We start from the raw sequence: 15,218 nt of genomic DNA, 5'->3' as shown, positions 1-15,218 counted from the left end.
TAACCACCGTATCACTGAGGAGACCGGGGCCACGGTCCTATTCGTTTCTACGTCTGTATTTCAGTAAATGTTTATTTCTGACTACACGTGATACACTTTCAATTACAAAATGCGGAAAATGCAGATACAGAAGGAGAAAAAGAAATCCCTGAACCCTCCCACACTCAAAAAATTAGTCGTATTTTGGTTTTTATGCTCCTGCTTTTGACACACACACACGTGCATGCACGGGTGCACACACCCCCCCCCCCCCACTACATACCCTTAGGTTTCTATGTTTTGTTTGCTTTTTATAAAAAAAGTGCGACTTTGTGATCGTTAGCTGCCCTATCTCCCACAGTCACTACCAGGGTCCCCACGCCCCCCTCACGTGAACACACAGGAGTAGAAACAAAGGGCCTGATTCCAGCCGCTACCCTCTGAGCCACACCGCTGCCTCTGAAAGTTTCCTTTAGAGAAACTGTGGAGCCCTCAATGGATACTGTTCAAACAGTTCTAAAATCTGCTTTTTAAATTTTGAGCATTTTTCTTATGTCAACAAATAGCCAACAAATACAATATATTAAGGATTCAGTGGTATTCACAGAAATATACCCTAGTTTTCTTAATGCCCTGAATCATTAGACAGTGGAATGTTTCCAATTTTTCAAGATCATAAACAATACTCTGATGAACTTCACTGTCAAATTTCTAACACATCTAACACATTCTTCTTTTTAGAAAAACAATTAGATTGTGGAATTGGTGGGTAAAAAGATGGACATAGCTTAAAGTCCTTGGATAGATATTAAAAATTTGGTCAGATGAAAACAGTGTTACTTTTTTTTTTTTACTTTTTTTTTTTTAACATTTATTTATTATTGAGAGACAGAGAGACACAGAGCATGAGCAGGGGAGGGGTAGAGAGAGGGGGAGCCACAGAATCTGAAGCAGGCTCCAGGCTCTAAGCTGTCTGCACAGAGCTCGACGCGGGGCTCGAACCCACGAACTGCGAGATCGTGACCTGAGCCGAAGTCAGTCGCTCAACCAACTGAGCCACCCAGGCGCCCCGACACTGTATTACTTTTAAAGCTCACAAGTTGTATAAAAAGAGTGCCTATTTCCTTACACAGTTGCCAACACTCAACATAATATCTTTTTACACTGAAGCAATTAAAAATAGTGTCTGTGTCTGTGATAAATGGATATTTTCTGGTTGAATTCAATGGATGGATGCCTCCAAGGAGTTGAAACAGGAGTGAGTGGACTTTACTGGGGCTGCAAAGATTGCAATCTGCAAGTCTTGGGGGAGAGAGAGCCCACACAGAGAAGTTCAGAAATAGGATTAGCGAGAGTAGCCGTGAGGAACCCAGAAGAGGAACAGAGAGACACAGGCATTCAGAAGTGGGAGAACTGGGTGCCTGGGTGGCTCAGTCAGTTAAGTGTCAGACTTTGGTTCAGGTCATGATCTCACAGTTGGTGAGTTCGAGCCCTTCATCAGGCTCTGTGAGGACATTCGGAGCCTGGAGCCTGCTTCGGATTCTGCGTCTCCCTCTCTCTCTGCCCCTCCCCTGCTCATGCTCTGCCTCTCTCAAAAATAAACGTTAAAAAATTAAAAAAACAAAACAAAACAAAAAACATGATTGAACTCACCTTTGGCGGGGGAAACTGAGACATGTTTCACTGAGGGGAGGAACACTCGCTGGGAGGCTGGGGGCATTTCTGTGTCCCTCCGGGATCCTCGAAGGCCAGTGTTTAGATGGCCCCAAGGCCTCACTTCTTTCTGCCCCCGCGGCTTTAGGGGCCTGCCTCCTTGGACAGGCCGAGAGTCGGCTGCCGCTGTTGCCCTTCTAAACAGCATGTGACACCGATCAACAGCAGCTTTCCGGCCCTCCTCTTCTCCAAGCCTGATTTCATAATCTCTCCAACATGCCTGATCATCCTGTGCTGGTCCAAAAAGTGATGCATTCAAGGTCACTCCCTGCCTTGGGGGCAGCACATTGGCTCCTGCCCGGTATGTTCAAGATCAGCACTGATGAGTACCTGTGATCAGTGTCCAGCCGTGGCAGGGGCCTTCTGGTCACAGCCATCGGTTTACTGTGCTATTCTTCGCGTTTACAAAAAAAAATTAGTCTCACTCTCTAAAGAAGTCGGAATTACATTGTGAAGTGTTTATGAGTTGTCAGAGTAACTACAGACAATATGAAACACATTGTGAGGTTTTTTTCCCTCTGTTTCACAAAGGAACCAGGGAAGGACTCATCTGTTTAGTAAGAAATATTTTGCTCATTAGCTGGTGACATCATTGCCCTCTGAAATTAGGAGATTTTTGTCAGCATATGGACGAAAAGAGGAGATTCCATTCTTCTCCCAGAGGTGCAGTAGAACATAGAAATAATCTCTCTGGCAGTTCCAAAATTAACTAGTTGTTGCCAGATTTGAAGAACGAAGAGGAAGAGGAGAAGAGAATTCTCTGATGCTTTTATTTGTAAAAAGGTATGTGAGAATTTGAGGTAATATTACCCTCCTCCGGGGGTGAAGGCTTGTCAGCACTTAATTCACTTATGAAACTATTTGAAGAACTAACTATAAAACCAAAGGAACAGCAAATGGATGCTACATTCCACAATAAATTCTATTCTTTTTCTTAAACGCATGAACTCTGCATGTCTTTGAATCCCCTCCAAATAAAGTTGCTAATTTCCCCAGAGGAGGAGGGAGAAAACAGAAGACTTCAGGAGTCCTACAGCCAAGTGTAGGGAGACTCGTCCCAAGTCTTCAAGTTGCCACAGACCAGAGAAAATAGCTTTCCTTCTTCTCAAAGGGGCCGTCGGGGAGGAGAGAGGTAAGTGGAGGAAAGAGAACTGAATTCACCCTTTACTCTGTAAACGTTTGGAAGATTTTTCTGCCCGGGACTGGGTCACCCTGCCCAGAGGCCAGACAACCCCACTGTCCACATAAGTTAGCTGAGCTCAGGTAAGACATGATGGGAAGGCAGTCAGCCACTTATGAGGTCCCTCTGTTAAGACTGGGGTTTAAAAAAACAAGTGGGGTAGCGTTATCCAAAGCAAATCTACGGTGTCGGGCACACTGAAGACTGAAGCAAACACCAAACCCACTCATTCTCAAGTGCATTCAGTTCTCACATAGCCTGTGCCATGGAAAAAGGATGATTCAGAACAGAACTGCCAAGTGGGGCAGTTACATATGCGTTTGAGGCTCTAGTTTCGCGAGCTGATAGAAGTCTTCATCCCAAAAGCAGTAAGTCTCCTAAGGGATTGGGTGGTGTTTGCAAAGTCACATTACTTTTATGGCATCTGAGAGAGACTGATTCATGGATCAGGCATGATCTTCTTGGACAGGGCTGCCAAACAACCTTGCCTAGGCACATGACGATGAAAAATACAGAAAACTGATAGAACCTACATGGCAACAGGGGGAAGGTGTGGACACCGATATCTTTCCTCCAACCAAAACTTCGGCCGCGGATCAATCAGCACAATCGTCTCTTGAAGCTGGAGGCAGATGGGCTAATTTCACCTCCTAGAGTCACGATCTATCCCCTTAACATAATTATCCTTATGTTTGGAGAATAAATAATGAGCGAACTTATTTCAATGGAGTTGCTTCCACAAGCAAATTTACTTCCAAATTGAAGAAATCTAGGCTGCATCCCTGGAACAGAATCATTGAGAGCTAGAAAGGCGTTGTTTGTGGCCTCTCCTTGGCTATCAAGTCATGATGACTGCTGAAAACCAGACCACAGAATATCCTTCCCACAACAACTAGCAAAATGAGTAACAGCCTCCAAAAAATGAAATTACTGCAGACCAGCAAAAAAATATTCCACCAAGAGCACCCAAGCAAGGAAACACACATAGTCTAACACACTAAGCCTTAAAATAAAATTTCATGATGAAGGGAAGAAACAAATTTCTGAAGACCCAGGAACAAGGCCCCACTTCTCTAAAAGCCAGACCAGTGGGAATCTTGAGAATTATCCCAAGGAACTTCAAAATGTCGAAGGAAGTAAACCGTGTGGCCTTCCTTTTTTTAATTTTTTGATCTAGGACCAATGGAAATTGCTTCAGGAGAATCATGTGTGAAAAGATGGAAAGTTCAGTAAGGCTGATGCAGAGTGAAATAAAGCCTCTTAGATATTCACCGGAACTGGAGACATGAATGAAAGGCAGACTGGTTTCTCTCCACACCAAGTAGGATGAAATGAGATGCAGCACAATGACCACAATCTTTGGAGAGAGAGAAGGCAGAGCCCAGGTATCCTAGCAAAGACCACATTCCACCTCAGGTGGGTATCCCCACTTCTCTGGCCATGACATCAGGCTATAGCAACAAAAAGCATGAATGGACCACAAAACAAAGCCCTCAACTGTAGCTGGGAAGAAGGGAAACAATCTATGGTCAGATAGCATGACAAACAGGTCAAAGAGTAATCTTCATTATATCAGCACAAACAGAAAATCTGACCTGAGCTACCCAAGCATGATCAAGGTCAAAAGAAATATATGACCACTCCTCAAACCAACTTATAGCAAGGGGAAAAAAGAGAGAGAAAAAGCATGGAAGAACTGAGAGATCCTATCTTTGGATCCTGTCTCCCTATCAGAAGAAAATACAACTCAAGGTGCAGGAAGAAATTCCTAACAGTTGCTTCACTCTGTGAAATAATAAGAACATGAATTCAATTAAGACTTCAAAGACAAGAAATTGCAGTCACAAGGAAAGAGAGGACCGAAATAATCTATTATAGAACCAACGTATAAGAATGAACAAAGAACCATAATCTATACCCTACAAGTCAAAATACTGATCTAGAGAAAAGCTGTATTATTTAAATCCATTTCCTCCCATGGTCCAAGTTTTAAGACTGACCCACCTCTTCACCTATGCTCAAGCCTCGTTGCTACCTCTACCTGACATGTTTCTCTTTCTTCTCCTGGTGAATTCTTATCATTTTTTAAAAAATTTTTTTCACGTCTATTAATTTTTTTGAGAGACAGAGCACGAGTTGGCAAGGGGCAGAGAGAGACAGAGGGAGACACAGAATCCGAAGCAGGCTTCTGGCTCTGAGCTGTCAGCACAGAGCCCGATACGGAGCTCGAACCCACAGACCACGAGATCATGACCTGAGCCAAAGTCGGACACTTAACCGACTGAGCCACCCAGGCACCCCACTCTCACTCAGTTTCAAACACCTTCTCTGGGAAGGCTTCCCAAACTCTCCTCACTGGCGCTGAATGGATTTTGTGTGTATATTTAACACACGAGGTGGGAATATGCCAAATAAGCCCCCAGCCATGCTATCCACTGTCTCTCTCTCCCTCTCATATACAAACATCTATGTATAGGGACTAGTACGTAGTAGGTACTCAATAGTGTTTGCGCAACAAAGGAGTCAAATGATGCTCAAAATAGCATTCTTTCACCTGCGCTCTGGGTCAAACGGGCAGGGAATAAACCTTTTAGGAACTAATTATGCAGTGTATATTAGCATCATACCAGGAGTAGAACAATCAATAAGGGACGACAGAGGGTGTGGTAAGGTACAAAGAGGGAGAGGAACAAGAGACAAGGAAAAGAGAATAAAGGGATATTCCTACAGACATTATTCTGTAAATAATTGGAATTTGGTTGTATTAAAATATCGCTTTCCGGGGCACCTGGGTGGCTCAGTGGCTTAAGTGTCGCACTTCGGCTCAGGTCATGATCTCGTGGTTCGTGGGCTCGAGCCCCGCATCGGGCTCTGTGCTGACACCTCGGAGCCTGGAGCCTGCTTCGGATTCTGCGTCTTCCTCTCTCTCTCTGCCCCTCCCCGCTTGAGCTCTGTCTCTCTCTCAAAAATTGTCTCATTATCAGATGCTGAGTTTTGATAAAATGGGTAACTGGCAACTTAACATTCAAATGGACTTGAAACAAAGTGATGAGCAGCCTGTGACTTGAGTGAATTAGCTTAGGCTAGAGGTGGCCCTCGGGCCAGATCCGACTCTTGAACCACAGCACGGGCCTGTATCTCTCCAGCCCATCCATTGTAGAAGATCGGACACTAGGGCAAATGAGTCAAGGAGGGATTAACACGCAGTAAATCTCATTAAACAAGTGATGGAAATCCTCTCTTACCCCAACCTCCCTGAGGTTGCTTCCAAAAGCAAACTAAAAACTGGCATTCCCAATCTAATACGCCAATCCTGAACCCAGACGGCGTTACAAATATCTTTACTTAGATACAATCAGCTAGCCGGGGAAACGGGGTATGTCCTCTTTGGTATTCCTGTACTGGGTTGGACAAATAAAATGCCATTTTATAGGTCAAAAGCTAGACACTCCAGTTTCATCTGGCTCACCCTTCCAAAAGAAACGACAGACCAGAATGTATCCCAAAGCCGCCCTCAGTGTTAAAAACAGCGACCCTCGGACTGCGTAGAACCTGGGTATTTTGCCATTGTTTCTTTTTGCCCGCGTAGCCCTTGATATGCTAAGGAGGCTGCGCAGGTAGCGACCTCAACTCTCCGTAACTGTACAGACCGGTGAGGAATGCGCTGTGCCTGGTTAGTCTGCCAGGTGCAGGGAGCCGAGTCCCCAGTTACTTCTGGGCCCGCCACGAGAGCGTTTCCACTGCGACACAGGCGTGACACAGGCGCGGAAGCCCACGGCCACACGCTCGCTGAGGCCTCCTTTCCGGCTTTGTTCAAAGAGGATGATCTTCAGGGACTCACGGCACCGCGCGGCCCTAGGTAACTGCAGGACGATTAACCGCTTATTCTTCCCAAACAGTGATCCTACAGCACACGAACCCTGAAATCCTATCGGACCCACCCCTAAACCCGCTTACGGCGATACCACCTTCTGAAGCCGAAAGTAAACCTGGTTCTGTGGTCTGGTGAAAGCGTAACTAAGTGAATGCGCCCTAGCTGCCTGGCGCTTGTTCTGACAATGCCAGCCCATCGGCTAGCCTGAGAATGACACGTTCAAAGAGTACTTTCGGGGGAACTCAAAGTATTTCAAGAGGAACAGGGAACCGAAAGGTAGAAGATCTCAGCATAAACAGAAGCTGGCATTCACCGGGTGTTTACTTTGGGCCGTGAAATTCTTGCGACGCCTGTAGGGGATACATACACTCGTCCAGGTTTCCAAACGAGAAAACAGGGCACAAATCGGCGAATCAACTTTCCCACCGATGCAGAGCTAACAGGTGGTAGAGCTGGATCTGAACCCAACGCCCGCGTCCAGCTTAACGGGGTCCCTCCCCTAAGCACGCTGGGCCAGCGCCTGGCTTTCCTGGCAGGGGGAGCCTCCTTTCTGGCTTTGTTCAAAGAGGATGATCTTCAGGGACTCCTAGCAAATACACGCCTCAAACTTTGGCCCCTTTCCCAGGGAGAAGGCTGGGGATGGGAGGGTGGTGCGGAACAAATGACAAGGAATCATCTAAGCAGTGGTTCTTGGTCAGCTTATATGCAGTTAGAACAAAATTCCTCTTGAGGCGCCTGGGTGGCTCAGTGGGTTAAGCGTCTGACTTCGGCTCAGGCCGTGATCTCGAGGTGCATGGGTTCAAACCCTGCATCGGGCTCTGTGCTGACAGCTCAGAGCCTGGAGCCTGCTTCAGATCCTGTATCTCCCTCCCTCTCTCTCCCCTCCCCATTCACACTCTGTCTCTCTCTCCTCCAAAAATAAACATTAAAAAACAAAACAAAAAACAAACAAATAAACAAAAACCACAACTTCTCTTTCTTGAGAGACTTCACTAGGCGTGCTGCTCCAATGGGCTGAGTTTTATCTCCTGGACTCAAGCTGCAGGTCTAAAGAATCATTACTTTTACCCTTCTAAAGAGAATTTTAATACGTCCCTATTTTACTATCATTTCAGTTTCAAACTCACTTTTAGTGAAATTAAGAGTAGTATTTCTTCCTGTGCATTCCCACCCAGCCAAATAAAAAAGAAATTTATAGAAAGTATCCATAAAGGTCTGAATAATCATCTGAAGGCTTTAAGTATGCATTAAAAGACCAGAATCAATAAGTTATTTTTTAACATAGTTCCATTTAGAAAGATTAGAAAAGTGGCCATTATTCTGGCACAATGGAACACAGCACGGTATAAAGAATTGCGGGTATCTGTCCCAGGGATGCACCCTATAAATGCCCTCTGGCCCATTATTGGTGGGCAATGTTGCTCTTTTTCCTGATCATATTACAAGTCAAGTGAGTAAAACTCTTCTGTGGAAGAAATAAAGAGCTGAAGCACACATCCAACCAACCCGTGTTCAAGCCCAGCTAATAGCAACAAGCAGAACCATTTTCTAGCCCCAAATCCAAATTTATGTTGCCAATTAGCATTCTGTTAAGCTGAAACCCATATATTAAGAGTTAGGGGGAAAAAATGTCTCTAGGAAAAGAGATACAAAGAAAAAAAATAGGAACACCACTAACAGCAGCCAGTTTATTCAGAAATGTAAGCTATTTTTATGCTTGGAATCTTCCCTTTCTTAAATTTCCTTGTAAAACACAAGATAGGAGGGAAAAGATAGTATAAGGAAGTCAACCATTTTCATGGAAAAACCTTTACCTTACCTATAATGCCAACTCTAATTCTGTGGTATATGTGAATCTTCACGTAGTCTATTCATCCAATAAATATTCACTCAGAGTCAGCAAAATATGAAAATCATATGTTCTTATAATTGCTAGGAGTACTTAAAGGTGGGAGAAAATTTTGTAAATTCGACATGTGTTGTCATAAAAAAGAAAGTCTTCCTTAGGGTTCAGATTTCCCCAAGTGAGGAAGCTAATGATATTGATTTATATTTTCTTCTAATACCTTTGAAATATAAAAATAAAACTTCTGATACATTTTAGCTTCTACACATTGCCCAGAAGTTCACCCTAGTAAAAGAAACATATTCAAAATAAACAGATTAAGAAAGTCAACTGGGTGGCTCTATTGGTTAAAGCATCTGCCTCTTGGTTTTGGCTCAGGTCATCTCATGGTTCGTGGGTTTGAGTCCCTTGTAGGGCTCTGTGCTGACAGCATGGAGCCTGCTTGAGGTTCTTTCTCTCTCTCCCTGCCCCTTCTCCACTCTCTCTCTTTCTCTGTCTCTCAAAACAAATAAATACACTTAAAAAAAAAAAAAAAAAAAGACAGCCAGGTTAAAAAAAAAACCAATTAAAAAAAAATCTGGTTCAACCCATACTATCAGACTCTAAAAAGGAGCATCAATATAGGACGTCCCTTGAACGAGGAGGACAGGTCAGTCTGTTCCTGAAGGGGCCGCCCCATGTGCATGGGCTCTGTTTTCCCACCACATTCTGTGTTAAGTGATTCAATTGTTAACCTTTTCTTTGGCCATAATGTAAATCAAGCCATTCAGCACAGGAACCATTAAACAAGTCACTTTGTAGAATGCTGTCTCCTGGCTTTCCACACATTATCTTTTAGAAAGTTCTAGTTTAGACTAAGGCTGTGGCCATCCCTCCTTTCAAAATATCAGACCCAAATCCTCTGGCTTGATGTTAGGCAGGTGAAATGACTCTGAAAAACCTAAGTAAAGCCTGTCTGGCAGTAAGGGACAAGTTTAGTTTGTAATTTTTAGGAAGCCCCCAAAAGATTTAATGGTCTTGCATCATATGTGAACCAAAACATCTCATACTATGGGGATATTTTAGTTGCGACCTTAAAAGTCCTCAATCACTTAAAATAGTATTTTGTAAAATGTGGAAGAAGCGACCGCCTGACGTTGTCTCCGCTGCCCAAACTCTGGAGCTCGGTTCAACCACACGGCTCTCCCGTGCCTCAAGCCAGGTCAGCCTCGAAATCTATCCAAAGCCAGAATGAAAGGCTATAAAGAGACGCACACATGGATGGAAGGTGTTATTATACCTCAGCTGTAACATTACACCACTCTTTGCACAAATACTTCCCAACTCAATTTCCCCCAGTGTAGATCAATTCTAAACCGATGGCTTGCTTTACCAAATAACTCACTTCACCCAACGTTTCACTACACTTGCTTCACCCTAGTCAAGAAGCTCCAGATACAGAAAGATAATTCCAGGCTTTTTCTGGAACACATGTTGTATCAAGAGAAACCAACAAAAGGGACAAAAATAAATGTCTGCAATGGACTCTAGGAGCTCTCGTGCCTCACTGTCCCTGTTGTTGCTTTAGTTTTTCCTCGACATCATGTATTTTTTAAAATAACTTAAATAGCATCATAATTAAACAATTGACAATCTGACGTTTCTTGGAAAGACATTTTACCGCAAATGTTTTCATCAATATGTAAGAACCAAATATAGATCACCAACGCTTACCTACCGATTTGTAGAAACACAAAAATTGTGATTTATTAAAACTTGTGCCTTGAGTAAAAAGCTATAAACCCCAGGAGGATGAAGAGCATGATTTCCTTGAACGTCGTCTTAACCGGAAGGTAAACTGAACCTCAAGGCATAAAGTTGAAGGCTTAAAATGAGAACTCTTAACCTTCCCCTCACGAAAGGAAATAAAATTTATCAAAATAAAATAAATTAAAATAAATGTCCAGATATTTAACAGGGAGTCAAGTTAAGTACTCAACCAGCAACTTTTTTTTTTTTTTTTAAACTCTTAACACTCACAACAGAAGTTTGTTATTAATGAAAAACAGCAGAGAACACATTCTCCTCTGGCAAAGAGAAAGCTATTTTTCACTTCCCCTGGTAACTATCTTTAGTACTTTACATTCTTGGAAACCAGGAATGTGAATATGGATTTATTGTGGAGCAACACTCAATTATCTCATGTCAGTTACGGGGGTGGGGAAGCCTATGAAATCAATGCAAATGAAATCCTAAAGCACGGCAGGCATCAATATAGGCATTGAGGTCGGGTGACAAAGGGCTTATGATCCCTGAAACTTTCATGGCCTGGACATTCCCGACTATGGCCAGTGGGCTATTTACATCTCAGTATGGAAAAGAATCAATGGAAAACTGAAAAGCCTTCGCCCTTGCACAAAAGATAATCAAAGCGCCTAAACCACCGCGGCTCGAGCAGGACCCAGTGGGAATTATCTGAAATTAATTACTCTGCTCTCAGGCGAACGTAGCATAATTGAGGAGGACTATTTTGGAAGGAGTTTCTTGCTGAGTCTCCATAAAAACACAGGACGTGGGGGAAGAGGGGCGAGTGTCACCTACATTAAGATTGCAATCAAGTTCAAGCAAACTTTAAACAAGTGGTGGTCAGCTGTAGGAACGAACAGGGTGACTGAAAATGGGTGTGGGCTGTTTGCACAAAGCTAGCTAGCAAAATATACGGGGTAAATAACAGCACTTCAGAAAACTCCATGGCTGCTGAATGGCCTGTCTCCACCTACCTCTGAGCAAAAAGTCACTCTAGAGCTTCTGGAAGACTGTACTAGAAATGGAGGGTGCACATGGTATTTCTGGCCCTCCATCCAAACAGAACAGGCTGGATTTATTTTTTGAGTCATCTACGAAGAAGCAGTTTGCTAAGATGCAAATAATGTAAGTGCGTACATGACGTCTCAGGTCTGTGTGAGCACATGTGGGGGGTGATTTTTACCTCTACGCCGTGGGGTAGACTCCATTGGGGCAGGGCCTCGTTTCTCCCGCTTCTCTACCTTTGTAACCTGAATATCTAACCCTAAGCCTGGTATACAGCAAGCGCTTGGCAAGATGTCTCCTAAACGAACAAAGAAACGCTCAAGACAACGAATGTCCATCTTCTAAGACGAACCCATTTTATTCCGACAATTTATACTAAGATGTTGGTTCTGATGTACCCGCTGAAGGGGATCCAAACAAAACAATGCCTAATAACGCTTTCCTAGCCGCTCGTTCAGGACCACTATAGTACTTGGTTTATATTAACTTTTTCCTAAACGAGACGAGCCTCCCTCCTTGCGGTCCAAGTGTGGGAGGTTTTCTATAGTCCTACTTTTCCGACTGGATCATCTTATAACCTTCCCCCCTTGACTCAGATGCTGTTAATCAGGGCAGTACGCAGGGAGCCTGATACTAAAGGACCCACTATGGACAACTGGGTCTTTGTGTTCTCCCCAAATTGGGTTTGAATCACATCAGTCCTGAGTTACTGTATTTATTCTTCATGATTCTTTGGGTTCATGATTTACATTTGTATCATGCTGGTCTTTAGGACTAGGGGATAGGAGACCCAAAAAGGCACCCTGAAATCCACAAACACAGTTCTTTTGATCACTTCACAGTCCCAGGACACAATGCTGGCCAGCATACGATACGTTTATTACTACAAACGCTAACTTCTCAGTCTCTTTCACACAAAAGCAAACCAAGCAGGGCTTTCAAATTAATAATCCTCTGGGGGCTTGTTTTGTGTTTTGTTTTTTTGGTATGTTTTTTTAGCTGAAATGGAAATCTGGTGCTTGACTCAGGAAATCGGAGACAAGAAGGTAGCACGAGGCTTGTATTTACCTCTGATAAGCCATCATTTGCTGCTTAGATGCAAAGAAGCCGTAAAGACGGAGTCTGTGGTTATAGGACGTGAAACATGCTCTTAAGGCAGCCAGGAAAGATGAACGCTTAAATGCAACTTTGTTCACTAGTATTTCTCAAACACAAACACACCATATGAACTGGACACTGAGTCAGACACTCGCTGGAGACACAAAGATAACATAGCGTGTCTTTCAAGGAGCTCACGATTCCCAAGGAGGTTAGAATGTGTCCAGTGAATTCTGATACTCCAGGATAATGGTCAGGTTTCAGGTACGAAGCTAGTTTAACAAAAGCACAGAGTGGGAAGCAATAAAATATACTTAAGGAGACTAAAGGAGGTTTCAGAGAGACTGAAGTTGGACTTTACTTTGAAGGACGCACAGATTTTTACCTGGGAAAATCTCAAGGAAGGTATTTTAGATAGAGGCAATTGCACGAGTTAAAGCGGAGTGTGTGAGGGGCGCGTGGGTGGCTCACTCGGTTGAGCATCTGACTTCGGCTCAGGTCACGATCTCGCAGTCGGTGAGTTCGAGCCCCGTGTCAGGCTCTGGGCTGACGGCTCGGAGCCTGGAGCCTGCTTTGGATTCTGTGTCTCCCTCTCTCTCTGCCCCTCCCCAACTTGTGCGCGCTCTCTCTCTCTCTCAAAAATAAAAAGCATTAAAAAAAAATTTTTTTTTAAATACCATGAATAATAAAAGTCATCCAAATAAAAGAAGTAAAACTGTCTCCATTCACAAATGACATGATCTCATATGGAGAAACTCTCAAGATTCCATCACACAAAAACTGTTAAAGATAATGAATAAATTCTGTGGGGCACCTGAGTGGCTAAGTTGGTTAAGTGTCCAACTCTTGGTTTTGGCTCATATCATGATCTCACAGATCTGACTGCGCAGAGCCTGCTTGGGATTCTCTATCTCCCTCTCTCTCTGTCCCTCCCCTGCTTGCTTTCTCTCTAAAAAACAGGTGAGTAAACTTTAATAAACAAACAAACCAATTCCACAAAGTTGCAGGCCACAAAATCAACATGTGAAAATCAGTTTTGTTTTTATACGCTAGCAATGAACAATGTGAAAAAGAAAATAAGGAAACAATTTGACTTACGATAGCATCAAAAAAATGATAAAATACTTAAAAATAAACTTAAGGCAAGACATATACACTGAAAATTATAAAACATTGCTGAAAGAAATGAAAGAAGACAAATAAATGCAAAGATATCCTGTGCACATGGGTTGGAAAAACTTCATGTTAAGATGACAATACCATCCAGATCAAGCTACAGACCCAGCGCAATCCCCGTCAAAATCTCATGGCATCAAAAAAAAACCCAAAAAACCAAAAAAAATCAAACAAACAAAAACAAAACAAAAATGAATCTCACAGCATCTGTTGCAGAAACAGAAAAACCCATCTTAAAATTCACAAGAAATCTCAAGGGAGCTGAGCAGCCAAAACAATCTGAAAAAGAAGAACCAAGCTGGAGGCCTTGCACTTCTTGATTCCAAAACTTACTACAAAGCAACACTAATCAAAACAGTAGGATACCTACAAAGGACAGACATGTAAACCAACGGAATAAAATCAGAGAGCCCAGAAATAAACCCCAGCATACGGTCGATTAATTTTTTAAAAGGACGCCAAGACCATTTAATGAGGAAAGAACAGTCTTTTCAACAAATGGTTCTGGGAAAACTGGGTTATCTATCTACAAAAGAATCAAGTTGGACCCATATGTTACATCATATATAAACATTAACTTTAAATGGGCCAAAGACCTAAACTTAAGAGCTGAAACTATAAAACTCTTAAAAGAAAATGGGAGAGGATGTGTGGGTGGCTCGGTCGATTAAGCATCCTACTCTTGGTTTCAGCTCAAGTCACGATCCCAGGGTCGTGGGATCGAGCTCCGCATCAGGCTTCATGCTGGGTGTGGACACTGTCAAGACAGTGAAAAAGGCAACCGCAAAATGAAAGAAACTATTTACACATCGTGCTTCTGACGAGAGATTAATAGCCAGAATATGCAAAGAACGCCTGTAATTCAACAGCCAACAATAAAACAACCCAATTCAAGAATGAGCAAAGAACTTGAATAGACATTTCTTTAAGGAATATATATATATATACCTTCTCATTACCATTTTATACCCTTTAGGATAGCTATTAACAAAAAAGGGGGAAATTACAAGTGTTGGTGAGAGAAGTACAGAGCTGAAACTTTCACACATTGCTGTCAGAAATATATAATGATTCAACCACTGTGGAAAACAGTAGAGTGGTTCCTTACAAAAGTAAACATATAATTAACATGTGATCTAGAAATTTTACTCCAAGAGACACACTGAAAAGAAGTGAAAGCAAGGACTCAGATATTTGTATACCAATGTTCACAGCACCATTTTTCACAACAGCCAAAAGGTAGAACACCCAAGTGTCAATCAGCAGATAAATGGATAAACAAAATGCGGTCTATCTATATGGTGGCATATTATTTATCCTTAGAAAAGGAATGAACTTCTGGCATGGGCCGCAAGGTGGATGAACCTTGAAAACATTATGCTACATGCAATAAACCCGACACGGAAGGACAAAGACTGCGATCCCATGTACATAAAGGACCTAGAATAGTCAAATTTCATAGGGATAAAAAGTAGAGTGGTGGTTTCCCAAAATGAGGGAAAGGGAGTTACTGTTTAATGACTATGGAATTTCTGTTTTGGATGATGAAAAAGTTCTGGAAG

The 15,218-nt window shown here is 42.8% G+C and overlaps 1 protein-coding gene across 5 annotated transcripts in view; it reads right to left on the bottom strand.

Annotated features, from left to right (window-relative positions):
• The window catches only part of SASH1 (SAM and SH3 domain containing 1), a 312,995-nt gene that overhangs the window by 53,668 nt on the left and 244,109 nt on the right, over positions 1–15,218 (bottom strand). The gene's annotated exons all lie outside the window — the stretch shown is intronic.

Source organism: Panthera uncia (assembly GCF_023721935.1).
Source record: "Panthera uncia isolate 11264 chromosome B2 unlocalized genomic scaffold, Puncia_PCG_1.0 HiC_scaffold_24, whole genome shotgun sequence".
Taxonomy (NCBI): domain Eukaryota; kingdom Metazoa; phylum Chordata; class Mammalia; order Carnivora; family Felidae; genus Panthera; species Panthera uncia.
The sequence above is the reverse complement of the archived record's forward strand: the minus strand, read 5'-3'. Positions and strand labels throughout refer to the sequence as shown.